This window comes from Scyliorhinus canicula, chromosome 19 (genome assembly GCF_902713615.1).
Source record: "Scyliorhinus canicula chromosome 19, sScyCan1.1, whole genome shotgun sequence".
NCBI classification, from domain to species: Eukaryota; Metazoa; Chordata; class Chondrichthyes; order Carcharhiniformes; family Scyliorhinidae; genus Scyliorhinus; species Scyliorhinus canicula.
In genome coordinates, this window is record NC_052164.1 from 18,167,594 (window position 1) to 18,183,076 (window position 15,483).

The window sequence follows — 15,483 nt, forward strand, 5'->3', positions numbered from 1 at the left end:
GGCCTACTCCTGCTCCTAGTTCTTATGTTCTTATGTTCTTATGAGCATGTGGAGCTAAATTGGGTTTGAACACTTGAAATGCTATATTTTATCTGGGAGGTTGAGATGGATTTCTGAAACAGTTTGTGATTTTACAGGAACAAAGTGGAGATGAGTAAGAATACCCAGATAAGACTGAAACCTTGTTCCCTCCCCCCAAAAGAATGTTTCCAAAACAAGGGTGAAAGAATGGCAATGACGAACCCTTGATAGAAATCTCTGGCTCCTGGTGTCAGATTGTAATTCTCTCCCTCTGGTCCTTGCAAGCAAACCATTAATAGCATCTCTGCAAGTTGAGAACTGCCAACTCTATTTGCTCCAAGGTCCAAAATTATTCTGTTTTCACTTGGAGAAGATCAGAATCCCACTGCAAACAGTTATCTTTGATACAGTTGCAATAAATTTTCTTGCTAAACACTGGCCCATATTAAATGCTGGAGTTCCATGCGTTGCGTTCGACCTGTTAATGTACAGTAACCTATTTTTCTGATATTGCTGTACGATAGCTCTCTTGTGGACAAATGCAATCATCCTGAAAGTTACGTTGACAAAAGGGCAGCGCGATAGAACCATAGACTTCACGGTGCAAAAGGAGGCCATTCAGCCCATCGAGTCTGCACTGACTCTTGGAAAGAGCACCCTACCCAAGCCCACACCTCCACCCTATCCCCGCAACCCAGCAACCCCATCTAACCTAAGGGCAATTTAGCATGGCCAATCCACCTAACTTGCACATCTTTGGACTGTGGGAGGAAACCGGAGCACATGTTCTTTGATGTGTACTTAATAGATTTTTGAAAATAATACCTGAGATATGCCATTCAGTAGTATAATAATAATCTTTATTATTGTCACAAGTAGGCTTACATTCACACTGCACTGAAGTTACTGTGAAATTCCCCGTCGCCACACCCAAGCCTCTTCGGGTACAATGAGGGAGAATTCAGAATGTCCAATTCACCCAACAGCACGTATTTCGGGACTTTGTGGGAGGAAACCCACGCACACACGGGGAGAACGTGCAGACTCCGCACAGACAGTGACCCAAGCTGGGAATCGAACTTTGGACCCTGGCGCTGTGAAGCAACAATGCTAACCACTGTGCTACTGCGCTGCCCATATAGCATTTTGCAACACAGAGGAGAATTGTTTACATAGAAAAACTTTATCATGGTATTTGTGTACTAGTATTTTGCTTAAGGAACTCACTCGTAGCCTGGAGACTGAGTTGCAGTGTAACTTACTTTGAAAATTTCATAGTTTAAGTAATCAGGTTAAAACCATGTCACAATCATGTCGTGACAAAAATGGACAAACTGATACAGTACATAATAGGGAGGTGGTGGACAGGATATTAAAAGGATAATATTGAATTAAAATTACACTAACACACCATTTGTACATAATAGTAATCTTTATTGTCACAAGTAGGCTTACATTAACACTGCAATGAAGTTACTGTAAAAAGCCCCTAGTCGCCATGTTCTGGCGCCTGTTCGGGTACACAGAGGGAGAATTCAGAATGTCCAAACTACCTAACAGCACTTCTTTCGGGACTTGTGGGAGGAAACCGCAGCACCGGGAGGAAACCCCGGTAGACACGGGGAGAACGTGCAGGCTCCACACAGTGACCCAAACCGGGAATCGACCCTGGAGCTGTGATATAAATTATAATTTATGCATCTGGAGTAACTGGAGAAGTTAGTTTGTGATAATCAAGTGATGGCCAGGACAAAGATTTGAATATGACTCATCTGAATGGGAATCCGAGTCTGCAGCTGTTTAGTTGAAGCTATTACTCTGGCTTTTTCCATGTGATTGAACTGAAGGTAGTGGCAGCTTTTACACCTGGTGATGGGCTTCTTGTAGTCTTTGCATTGTGCACTTTTGTGACACCTCCTGTCAACATTCACCTGTTATTGACATTTCAGATGCAACGTGTGCAGCGCTGAGGCACATTCTGGAAATGAAGATAGTGTTGCTATGGGGATTGTACCTATAGTGTGCCAAAACACCACCATTAACTCGAAAGTTGTGACACTTTGCTCCCCTTTCAATGAATTGAACAAAAAATTATTGCACAGCCTATTGTCTGTATTTGAGAGGTAGTGACTGCCCACAGAGTACTGAAGAAATGGGACAGAATGGGGGCTGGTTTAGCACATTGGGCTAAATCGCTGGCTTTTAAAGCAGACCCAGGCAGGCCAGCAGCACGGTTCAATTTCCATACCAGCCTCCCCGAACAGGCGCCGGAATGTGGCGACTAGGGGCTTTTCACAGTAACTTCATTGAAGCCTACTCGTGACAATAAGCGATTTTCATTTCATTTTCAGAATGGCAAAATAATTGCATTTAGTACGGAAATGAATAGATGGCTCATTCTGTTGCAAAGAATGCAACTATGATTGAAATCTATGAGTTGCAATGAATAGTGGAATGACAGGTGCCTTGCATTTTTTAGGACTCCCACTAGATGGAGGAAGAGAACAAGAACTCAGCAATGATGAATGATGTGCTTTGTGATGCAGCAATATCTTCAACTAAAAGTGATATTGAGCCAGAAATTTTTGTCTCAAATACAGTATGCATGCATGATGTGGAGATGCCACCATTGGATTGGGGTGGGCACAGTAAAGAAGTCTTACAACACCAGGTTAAAGTCCAACAGGTTTGTTTCGAATCACTAGCTTTTGGATCACTACTCCTTCATCCGTATTGATTGTGGGATGAGTTACATAAGAACATAAGAACTAGGAGCAGGAGTAGGCCATCTGGCCCCTAGAGCCTGCTCCGCCATTCAATGAGATCATGGCTGATCTTTTGTGGACTCAGCTCCACTTTCCGGCCCGAACACCATAACCCTTTATTCTATCACATACTGCTTTTGCTGTTTGCCACATAAATGTCAAAGTGTTGTAGTTTCACCAGATTGAAGCCTCACTTTTAGAAATGCCTGGTGCCGCTCCTGACATGCCCTCCTGCACTCTTCGTTGAAGCGGAGGGAAGCTATGGGTCTGTCAAGTGATAACAGTGTGAGCAACAGATGTCTGTTTAATCATTATTAAGTTTGAGTCTGATAGGTGGGTGTGCAAACTCCTAGCTGTGGTCTGACAGTCAAAACAGCATCGATTTCTGGGTTTGAAATTACATTGCACTCAATTTGAATGGACGCATGTGGTATCTGACATTTACGCGAATATAAAAAGGTAAGACTTGACCAATATGGGTTCAAAAGTGGAGCTTATTCCTAATTGTGCAATACATATGTTGAACAAATGATGGCAGTAGTGCCTGTATCTCCAGTAATGTGTTTGTTCCACGAACCACTGAATAATAAATGTTCATTTAATTCAAACAGTAAAAACTTCAAAATAATTTATGGTTATTTAAATGTTTTTATCAAGTTGCCAAATAAATTCCCTCAATAACAGGAAAAGAGGAAAATAGACTGGGCAGCTGGAGAGCTGGAAATCTCTGCCAATGAATCTGTAACTCGTGAAGTTGAAGACACATTAACTACTGTAAAAAGAGACATTTTAACTCCTATGTAAAGATGTCACTGTCTCTCCTTCACTTCTTTTATAGCCCAAATCTTAGTTTCTTCATTTCCATTGAAAGGAAGAAGAAAGATGTGCATTGATATAGCGACTTTCACAACCACAGGACGTCCCAGTTATCCATTGACTATCTACACCTCCCGCTGCCTGGGGAAAGTGAGCAGCATAATCAAAGACCCGTCCCACCTGGTTTACTCATGCTTCCAACTTCTTCCATCGGGCAGGAGATACAAAAGTCTGAGAACACGCACAAACAAACAGATTAAAAAACAGCTTCTTCCCCGCTGTTACCAGACTCGTAAACGACCCTCTTAATCCAACTTTGAAGTATGAAAGTAGGGAATGCAACATTTAATGTTTACACGGCAAGCTCACAAACAGCAATGTGACAATGCCTGGATAATCTTATCAGTTTGTGATGATTGAGGGATTCGTAGTGGCCAGGACACTGGGGATAACTTCCTTGCTTTTGACAAGAGTGGCATAGGGCACTCTACATCCAGCTAATGGCAGACAGGGCCTGAGTTTAATATCTATCTGAAAGTTGGCACTGCTGACAGTGTAACTCTCCCTCAGTACAGCACAGAAGTGTCAGCCTCGATTTGTGTGCTCAAGTCATGTTGAGAGGCAGAATTTGCTGTGTGCATTGTCCGCTTATTGATTGGTTACCTGGAGTGCAGGGTTGGGGGTTGATTTGCATATGTTGCATATATTAGTAGGTCTTAATGAAATCTTCATAGTCTTAAATCAGTTAACTATATGTATTTACGAGTTACAAGAACTATGTAAATATATACAGTAAGGATTTCAAGTTAGTGGGTGTTTTTATGTTTACTTCTGCACACAGCTCTGTCCAACACCAAACTGATGCCTAAGTGCTGGCCATGTGTTTCCTTAATCACCGTGTTGGCAATACTATACTCAGTCCCAAAGTTAACCCTATATGTTACAGTATGCTACAATAAGGTAAAGTTTATTATCTTTTCAAAATAAGGGGCAGCTAAGATCTACTCATTTCCTTAATTGCAACATTGACTACACTCAAAAGTAATTCTTTGCTTCCCTAATTGCCCGCCGGAGATTCCTGCTTAGCTGGCGATCAGCAGCACCACCCACAGCTGCGGACTGGCTGGCAGACCTGGCGGAATTTCCCCATCTGGAGACGATCAAGTACACCAACCGAAGGTCGGACGAGGGCTTCCACAAAGCGTGGGGCATTTGGTCAGCCTGTTCCAGGAGACTGTTTGAAGCTAACAGTGGATAGAAAGGGGGAAGGGGTGACGGGGTAGGGGGGATGCATGGGAACCACCAGGCCCACAGAAAGCCAACAGTAACTGGGTTGGGGGGGGGGGAAATGGGGGAGAGACCAAGGAAACGCCAGGAGAGAATCCAGGGAGAGACCGACCGACGCAGGGGCCACAGGCCACGCCCTCCCCCACAAAGCTATAAGAGCAAAACAAATGACAAACAAACCGTCTACAGCGAAGGACAGGGACTAAGATAGGGCCCGAAGACAGTAGAAAAGGGGAGGGGGGGAGCGGCAGTGTTGGGGGTGGTGGGGGGGGGGGGGGGGGAGCAGGAAGGGTTGCCAAAAAGGAACACCATGTATTGGGGGGGGGGGGGGGGGGGCAGGAAGGGTTGCCAAAAGGGAACACCATGTATTTTCTTGCAATCATACTGATTGCCTTGATTAAATAATTCTAGCAGCAAGCATTTTTGTGAGGTTTAAAATAAAGAAAGCCTTTCATTATCACACTCTCACCCCAAAAGTTTAAAAACTTGGGGCGGGATTCTCCAGTCCGCTCGGCTCACTTTCCTGGCCAGCCCACCCTCGTTGGCAGCGGGATTCTATGTTCCCACCACCTGCCAAAGGATTTCCTATGTGGCCACCCCACGCTGACAGGAAACCCGTGGGCGTGGGTGCGCTGCTGGCGCAACGGGGAATCCACCGGCGGAGAATCTAGCATGTGGTGTCTCTGTCACATAATCACACACAAGCATTATGTACAAAAAAAGATAAAATACCAAGATTATAACTTGTATTCATCTCATTCTCTTTAGGAGCAGGCCTGTAGTTCCTTCGATGAGTTGATGTTTTAATTGAATGGTGATTTGTGGATTTGCAGTATGCAGTGAGGTTTCTTGTAGTTGAATATCCAGGAGGTTGGTTCTCAGATGAACTTGATGTTGGAACCGGTTGAATAGACTCCTTCTCCCATTTTCAAGGTACTGCTATTTATTACCTTGGCTGCATGAATGACTTACAGGGGATTTGGTGGTTTTCAATGGAATTCTGCCTCCAAGCAGCCTTTTGCTCAATTTTTAAAGTAGATGTATACAAGTCACATGATGAAATTTTCTTTTTTTTAAAATGGTTTATTGATTCTTGTATAGCCATTTGACACCTTGAGAGTTTGAGCCAGCCAGTGCCTTGGTGCTTGAATTACCCATTACATTTTAATTAGATTCAGAAAAGGTATTGATAAAACATCAGTCTGGAAATTTTATTTTGTTCCCTCTTGAGAAAAAGGAGTCGTGTCAATTCACAAAAATGTCAGGTGATCCTTGTGCAGGTACCTATTCCAGTTTAAAAAAAATATGAAGTACTGACTGACGGTTCATAATCTACTCTAATGTGGCAGCTCAGAGAGAGATAATTTGGTCCAATATGTTTTGTGTTGACTATAATTGCTCTCTGTACCAGCAAATACCTGTAAATTCATTTAGCCGGCTTGTTGTACAACCCTTCATCCACTTTTCCTTTCCTTCCTCTCTCGGCTATAGCGCTGAACATTCTGTGCATGGATATTCCTTTTCTGGAGTCCCCAGCACCTTTTCTTCCATTATATCATAACACTGGATTTTCCCAGGTCCCAATCTGATACAGCGAGTGTACACAGGAAAAGAGAGATAACGAGTAACGTTCTCAGCTTCATCTGGTGTTCTTTCTGAAATTCCAGAAATTGCCTCATATTTCTAAATGTGGATATCTCCCAGATAACGAGAGCATGAATAGAAGTAGTAAGAGGGTAGAGGTATTTAAATCACAAATGTGCCTCTTCATGGTTCAAGTTCTTCACTCTTTGGGCCGAACACCCATATGAACATTGAACATAGAATTTACAGTGCAGAAGGAGGCCTTTCAGCCCATCGAGTCTGCACCGGCTCTTGGAAAGAGCATCCCACTTCAGTCCCACACCTCCACCCTATCACCGCAACCCAGTAACTCCAGCTAACCTTTTTTGGACACTGAGGGCAATTTAGCATGGCCAATCCACCTAACCTGCACATCTTTGGACTGTGGGAGGAAACCAGAGCACCCAGAGGAAACCCACGCAGGCACGCGGAGAACGTGCAGACTCCACACAGATACTGACCTAAGCTGGGAATCAAACCTGGGACCCTGGAGCTGTGAATCAACCGTGCTAATCACTGTGCTACCGCGTTGCCCCTGGCGCATACGATAATTTGGTGCACTGCAGTCACGTCATAGGGTCAGCAGAACTTCAGGAACAGATAGCAATTGTACAGTCGAGGTATAACGAATAATTACGTTATGTGATATTGGCAGTAGGAATGCCAATGAAACTATCGGCATTCACTGGCATTGCTACTCTGAAATTGACAGTGACGTCTGGAGCCCATGTAAGCAAAGTTAAATGTGGAAATATAGAAGTTTCTTCAGTGATTCTATACCTCACCACAGACTCTGCACTGCTGAAAAATACTCAGTCTGCAATAATTAGAAATTACAGAGATGACGAGAACATGTTCTTTTATACCAATAATCTCACTGTGAAAACCCTTGAAAAAGTCACACTTTTGTGAATGGGTTTAACTTGGTATTTAACAGTGTATCAGGTTACAATTACTAATAAATGGCCTCACTGGCTCTAAAATTTCATATTTGTGGAATATCTAATTTCTCCATTGTAATAAAAGATTCAACGCATTTTTAATATATTTTCAAAAGCTTTTTAATGATATTTCAACTTCTGCCTTAATACCATGTGTAAATTCTAATAATTTATTATGCACTTGTAAATTGTAATCAAACATGAAGGATAATCAATGCATTTTACGTCCTGTTTAGGTGTCTGTGAGAATACTGCAATGTGATTGGCTGCTGTCTCTGCCTTGATGGCATTACAGTCGCTAGACTGTACAATGTCCTTGGAACCAAATGTCAGGAAAGGAGAAGGCCAGGCCACAGAGGTCAGAAGATATTTGTGCGCAGCTTTCTTTGAGGTCAGCAGTAGTGGGGATGGTGATATTGTCACTGGATTAGTAATCCAGAGACCCAAGATAATTCTCTGGGGACGCAAGTTTGAATCCCACCATGGCAGATGGTGAAATTTGGATTCAATAGGAATCTGGAATTATGAAGTCTCTTGATGACTATAAAATAATTGTCTTAAAAACCTATCTTATTCACTAATATCCTTTCGAGAAGGAAACTTGCCACTCTTTCCTGGTCTGCCCTATATGTGAGTTCAAGGGCAATTAGGGATGGACAATAAATGCTGGCCCAACCAGTGATGTCCACATCCTCTGAATAAATAAAATAAAAACCGTCACAGAATGTGAAATTCAGGTTCCTTAAAGTGCATGATGTGTGTTATTGCATTTGCACAATACATTATGGGATAGGAGGATAGTGATTTATGGTTAGCACAATGTGGCTTCCCAACAGCCAAACTATACTCTTCAGCTAATAAAACATTTCATATCTAGCTCCAGTTCCACAGATTAAGAAAGGATTTGGACACAGAGGCCCTAACATTCTGCCCAATTAGAAGCCAATCCTGCCAATTTGGCTGACTTCCGAGCAAGAATCCCACCCAAGACAAAGCACATGCGGAATTATCTGTCGGTGGGATCGTCCGCTCTGCCGGCAGCGCACCCGCGGGTTTTCCGGGAAATCACATTGGCCAGCTGCCGGAAAGGAGGATCCCGGTGCCAACGAGGGCACACTGCGAAGAAAAACGCGGCTGCCGGACTGGAGAATCCTTCCCACAAACTCCACAGCATGTGGTGACTCATGGACTTCTGGGTTTTCTGTCCAAATGTTCAGCCATTCCACCTACATAACCTACTCTGTTAATATCCACGCCGATAATGAATATACTTCACAATTCAAAAGCTAATAATTTACAATGGGTTTATAATCATAATTATAATCTTTATTAGTGTCACAAGTAGGCTTACATTAACACTGCAGTGAAGTTACTATGACAAAAACCCTCGTCGCCACATTCCGGCACCTGTTCGGGTACACTGAGGGAGAATTCAGAATGTCTGATTCACCTAACAAGCACGTCTTTCAGGACTTGTGGGAGGAAACCAGAGCACTGTGTGAAACCCACACAGACATGGGGAGAACGTGCAGACAGTGGCCCAAGCTGGGAATCAAATCCAGGTCCCTGGCACTGTGAGGCAGCAATGCTAACTACTGTGCCACCATGCCTTACCACTGTGCTATCATGGGGCAGCAGGTACATGGAAACGCAACCAGGTGGAAGTTGCCATCAAAGCCACTCACCATCCTGTCTTGGAAATATTTTGTCATTCCTTCGCAGCTGCTGGGTCAAACACCTGGAACTCCCTCCCTAACAGCCTTGTGGGTGTACCTACACCACGTAGACTGCTGCGGTCGAAGAAGGCAGCTCACCACCACCTTCTCATGGGCAATTTGGTTTGGGCAATAAATGCTGGCCAAGTCAATGATGCCCACATCCCGTAAATGAATAAAAAAGAGAATCAAATGTATGTGATAATGTCGTTTTAAGGAAATCTGCAAAAATAATTAAGTTCCATTAGTTCATCGAAACTTTTATCATTATGGTTTAAACCATGAGGAAAACACAAGTCTGTGTTTAACAACATTATGTGGTCCCCTTGGGAATGAAGAGAATAATGGTCTCCCTTTAAGGGGAGATTAAATCACAAGGTGTGTTCAGAAACATAGAAAAATAGAAAATAGAAGCTGAATAAAGCCATTCGGAACTTCAAGCCTTCTCCACCAGCCATTATGATCATAGCTGATCATCAAGTTCAATCCCCTGATCCTGCCTTCTCCCCATATCCCTGTTAACCCCAAAAGTCATTTGGATCTGTTGGGTTCCAACCTATCGGAGGGTATTTCTTGATGTGGGACGGCAGCGTGGAATCACACGTAGAGAAATAAAGCCTTCTTGTAAGCAATAAAACCTAGAATTTAAACAAGTGTAATCGCAGTGCCAAAACGGACAGACACAATCAGAATTCATATCTTAATAGTTCAGATATATTTGGGTTACTTCTATTCTTTACTCATGCTCTGTTCATGAGCTACTTTCCACAGATAGTCTTGTGCTTTCTATTAACGGAATACTGAATCTATGCACTAGTTGCCTGCCATATTAGAGGGTGAACAATTAACTTCCATTTACATAGATATGTACCGGAAATAAATCATCCTCATTCAGTATGTTTCAGATATCTCCACACTACTGGAAACCAACACGCCGACCCCAAGATACTCAGGAAAAAATGACAGATCCATATTTATTTAAAAATAAGATCATTCAGAAGCAAGGGTGACTTAGCAGATAAATATTTGTTTTTTACACTATCTATCCCAATATAATTGGAGATTGAAATTCTTTCAACAATGTTTGATTATGATTCCCTGATGTGAATCTTTACATGATGTGGAGATGCTGGCGTTGGACTGGGGTGAGCACAGTAAGAAGTCTTACAACACCAGGTTAAAGTTCAACATGTTTGTTTCAAATACTAGCTTTTGGAGCACTGCTCCTTCCTCAGGTGAATGAAGAGGTAGGTTCCAGAAACATATACATATAGACAAATTCAAAGATGCCAGACAATGCTTAGAATGCGAGCATTTGCAGGTAATTAAATCTTTATAGATCCAGAGATAGGGGTAACCCCAGGTTACAGAGGTGTGAATTGACTCAAGCCAGGACAGTTGGTAGGATTCCACAAGCCCAGGCCAGATGGTGGGGGATGAATGTAATGCGACATGAATCCCAGGTCCCGGTTGAGGCCGCACTCGTGTGTGCGGAACTTAGTTATAAGTTTCTGCTCGGCGATTCTGCGTTGTCGCGCGTCCTGAAGGCCGCCTTGGAGAACGCTTACCCGGAGATCAGAGGCTGAATGCCCTTGACTGCTGAATCCTTACATGGACATGAACTCTCGGAACCCCTAAAACCTCTGGCTTGTGTGGCGCCAGAGTAATAATGGACTGTGAAGAATGCAGCGTGCTAACTTGGCCAACTAATGCCATTGGTGGATAAGCTGGTGAAAAGGAAAGTTAAAGGTATCTTAAATTAATCAAAATTGTCAATCAATCAATCTGAGCAATGGTCTGCAAGATTGGGAAATTTGACAGTCCAGGAACGACATTCATTGATCGTTTCAGCGATGTGGCGTTGCATCTTCCAGCACTTGTTAGATGATGACTTTGCTGTGAAACAAGAACGTGATTGCATTAGAAAGGGTGCCGAGGAGATTCACTAGGATGTTGCCTGAGCTGCAGCATTCCAGCTATGAAGAGAGGCTGGTTAAGCCGGTATTGTTTTCCTTAGAGCGGAAAAGGCTGAGGGGAGAAGCTGTTCGAGGTGTATAAAATTATGAGGGGCATAGATAGGGTAAATGGAAATAAACTATTCTCCTTAATAGATGGGTCAATAACAGGGGCAGGCGGCGCAGTGATTAGCATTGCTGCCTCACAGCGCCGAGGTCCCAGGTTCGATCCCGGCTCTGGGTCACTGTCCATGTGGAGTTTGCGCATTCTCCCCGTGTTTGCGTGGGGTTCGCCCCCACAACCCAAAGATGTGCAGGGTAGGTGAACTGGTCACACTAAATTGCCCCTTAATTGGAAAAATGAATTGTGTACTCTAAATTTATTTAAAAAAATAAAACGGGGCATAGATTGAAGGTACGGGCCAGGAGATTTAGAGGGGATTTGAGGAAAAACCTGTTCACCCAAAGAATGGTGGGAATCTGGAACTTACTGTCTGAAAGGGTGTTCAATTCTGGTCACCACACTACCAGAAGGATGTGGAGGCTTTAGAGAGGGTGCAGAAGAGATTTACCCAGGTTGTTGCCTGGTATGAAAGGCATTAGCTATGAGGAGAGGTTGAATAAACTTGGTTTGTTCTCACTGGAATGAAGGAGGTTGAGGGGCAACCTGATAGAGGTCTACAAAATTATGAAGGGCATAGACAGAGTGGATAGTCAGAAACTTTTTCCCACGGTAGAGGGGTCAATTACTAGGGGGCATAGGTTTAAGGTGCGAGGGGCAAGGCTTAGAGGAGATGTATGAGGTAAGTTTTTTACACAGAGGGGAATGGGTGCCTGGAACTCACTGCCAGATGAGGTAGTGGAAGCAGGGATGATAGTGACGTTTAAGGGGCATCTTGACAAATACATGAATAGGATGGGAATAGAGGGATACGGATCCCGGAAGTGTAGAAGATTTTAGTTTGGATGGGCAGCATGGTCGGCACGGGCTTGGAGGGCCGAAGGGCCTGTTCCTGTGCTGTACTTTTCTTTGTTCTTTGTTCTCCTTCGGGTGGTAGAGGTGGGAACCCTCACAACATTTAGACGAGCACTTGAAACTCCATAGCATACAAGGCAAAACACCAAGTGCTGGAAAATGGGATTAGAATAGATAGATGCTTGATGGCCGTCATATACACGATGGGCTGAAGGGCCTCCTTCTGTGCTGTAAAACTCTATGACTCTATGATACAAATTGGTCAGACTTAAAAATACCTTTGGATCTCAGGAGTTCTCTATCCAAAGCATTTGGTTTTCTGGAGGACATTGACATCTCTGCTGGTTTAAAGGACAACCTGGACATTGGGCTCTACATTTCAAACTACTACTCTCCCTGGAATTCGTACAGGATGGCCATTTTAAAAATGCAAGGGCATGGACTTAGCTAAAATGTCATTTGGAAATCTTATGATGGAAAAGAACAAAGGCCCCTAAGTCTGTCCTGTTCTGGTTTAGCTCAGTTAGCTAGACAGCTGGTTCGTGATGCAGAGCGAGGCCAGCAGCACGTGTTCAATCTTTGTACTGGCTGAAGTTATTCTTCTCAACCTTACCCCTCGCCTGAGGTGTGGTGAACCTCAGGTTAAACCACCACCAGTCAGCTCTCTCTGGCTCAAAAGGGGAAAGCAGCCTATGGTCATCTGGGACTGTCGCAACTTTTACTTTTTTACCTGTTCGGACATGTCATCCAAAGTTGATACATGCCTCATGTGACAGATTTTTCTTTCTCATTTAGATTCTCATTTTAAAGACAGGCCTTCAGCGTTTATTGCAATTAAATTTACTTCAATGGCCGTTTGAAAAGTATCCAGTTTATGAGATATAAACATGGACTTTCTTCCATTCTGTACTTTTGCCTCTGCAAAATTATGGCTGAAGATTAACCAACAAAAACCTGACTTTAATCAGAAAATACACTTGCATGTAACAATGTTCCAGTGATTTCAGGTCATCCATGTAATTAATTTTTTCAAAAAATGAAAACGGTGGCAGTTGGGTTTTAAATACTCAGATTGCTCTTGGCTTTCACACAAGTGTTTTATGGGTAAGGAGCCGATCTCATGTGTACTGTATAAATTGATATTAAATGCTATAATTTGCATAGCCAAGTCACTAACTGCGGTTGGAATCTTTTTTGTGCTTTATTGAAGGCTGTCTTGTTCCACTGTTGGAGGAAGGCAATTTTTATTTTCTCTCCTCAATTCTTCTTAGTTTTACACTTATATCTTCCTCTTTCATTATCTTCATGAGATGAAGAAAGTGTGTTAACATCCTTCTCTGGTGACTCAGTGTTTATTGTATTTATGAGTCGGATGCTGGATGGTTCAAGGTGGTTTCTGTCAAATATATGTTCATTATGTTGTTAAGAGACACAAGTGAAGGGGATGGCTTAATTAAGTACCCAGAGCATTTATAAAGAGAGTCTGCCAGTTGTCCTCGGAGATGGAGAATGTGGTGTTCACTGGTATGCTTGAGCCTCTCTAAGGTTAGTGGGCATCGCGGTGGCTGGAGTGCATCATAAGCCCCCAAAATGACATTTTCATTTAATTATGAAAGGCTTCTTTAAAATTTGTTTTTTGCGACAGTGCCCTCTGAAGGGCTATTGGCTTATTTACATTGGTTAATTTGTCAAAAGAGTATGAAGGGAGGTTGCTAGGACATGGGTGTGGTTTGTAGAAAGCAGACAGGTAACACTCAACACTGCCTGTTATCGAAAGAAGCCTATTATCAGGAAAAGTATTAGTGTTTCACCCTTCGCCAACGAGCTTGGGATCGATCAAACGGTTTCTCCTCTTGTTTTTTATTTTCTCCTTGAGGAAGAAGTCTCTGGTCTGGCATTTAATTGTGTTCTTCCTCCTGACGGCAAGGCCAGGATTGGAAGCTTGTTCTGTGTCAGGCACAGGGCACTGCAGTGCCAGTGCCTTATTCAACCACCAAATTCTTACTGCCTGGAAAAGGTTGGCATCAATGCACTGACTGACTGGCAAGGTCCAGTGGGCCTGAGCCAGGCCATTGAAGAAGGATGAAATGAAATGAAAATGAAAATCGCTTATTGTCACGAGTAGGCTTCAATGAAGTTACTGTGAAAAGCCCCTAGTCGCCACATTCCGGCGCCTGTCCGGGGAGGCTGGTACGGGAATCGAACCGCGCTGCTGGCCTGCTTGGTCTGCTTTAAAAGCCAGCGATTTAGCTCAGTGAGCTAAACCAGCTAGAAACCGAGAAGAACATATTGGTCCATGTAGACAAACACGATGGGAAAAATAATTGTAGGAGTAATTATATCATTTAGCCAAGGAAAACGAGATCGATGAATCATGTACAGCATTGGATTGTATTCATGAGCTTTGTGGTTCTTCACGGAGCTCATAAATACAATATCACAAAATCTCACCTGTTAATTGGATATTTGAAACCTTTCTCAACAATCTTCACTCTAAGCATTCACTTGCTTATGCCAAGGGTGTGGCATGGTGTCAGGTTCTGCGGTTCATGTTTTCATTCATTCTCTGCCAACAGGCCTGAGTGTGTGTGGAACTATCCGGTTCCTTTTCGAAATATGTACTTACCAGCAATCATGTGTGTAAGCCATGTGGTGCTTACAAGAATTTAAAAAGATCCGTAAACCTGGGTTAGATTAAAAATTCCACAGTTATGTGCTCCAATATTTTAGTGTTCCCAATAAACAAGGACATTCAAAAAACATCAACCGACTGCTTATTGAACCGAAAAAAATCTTCATCCGGATTTTCTGTTCCCCAGGGCAGGATTCGTGAACTTCCATGACAGCAGAATTGGCGCCGAACCTGGACTGATTCAGCGACTATTAAGGGGCTAGCACCGGTGCCACGTGGAACACAATCGATTCCAATGAGAAACGATGCAGGATTCACCTGTTTCCCGATTGACCCTCAGGAGGCTGACAAGCTGCAGCCGCATATTAACACTGCACTCCCCACACACGCCATCCCAGCCAACAAGATGGCAGCGAGGAGAGCAACAACAGGGTTCACTGATGCCAAACTGGTGACCCTCCAGGACACAGTGGAGGAGAGGCTGGCCATCCTGTACCCTGGCCCGGGAAGGAGGCTGCCTTCTGCCGCCGTTTGCCATGCCTGGGCGCAGGTGGCAGAGGCAGTCAGCACCACCTGGAACACCATCCAGAGCAGCCTGCGGTGGCGTAAAAAACTTTATGACCTCTTCAGGGCGGCCAGGGTGAACAGGCAGCATTGTGCCCCCAGCAGCAACCACTGTCCCACACACCCTAACCCTAACACCCCCCCCCCCATCCCGCCCCCCCCCCCCCCCCCCCCCCCCCACACACACA

General features: G+C 43.8%; 1 long non-coding RNA gene across 1 annotated transcript; it reads left to right on the forward strand.

The window, feature by feature from the left end:
* The first annotated feature begins 5,618 nt into the window (after nucleotides 1–5,618).
* Nucleotides 5,619–13,215, forward strand: LOC119954390. The gene is made up of 3 exons (XR_005458229.1): nucleotides 5,619–5,822; nucleotides 7,690–7,811; nucleotides 12,895–13,215. It is a non-coding gene; the product is annotated as an uncharacterized LOC119954390 (long non-coding RNA).
* The last annotated feature ends 2,268 nt before the right edge of the window (nucleotides 13,216–15,483 follow it).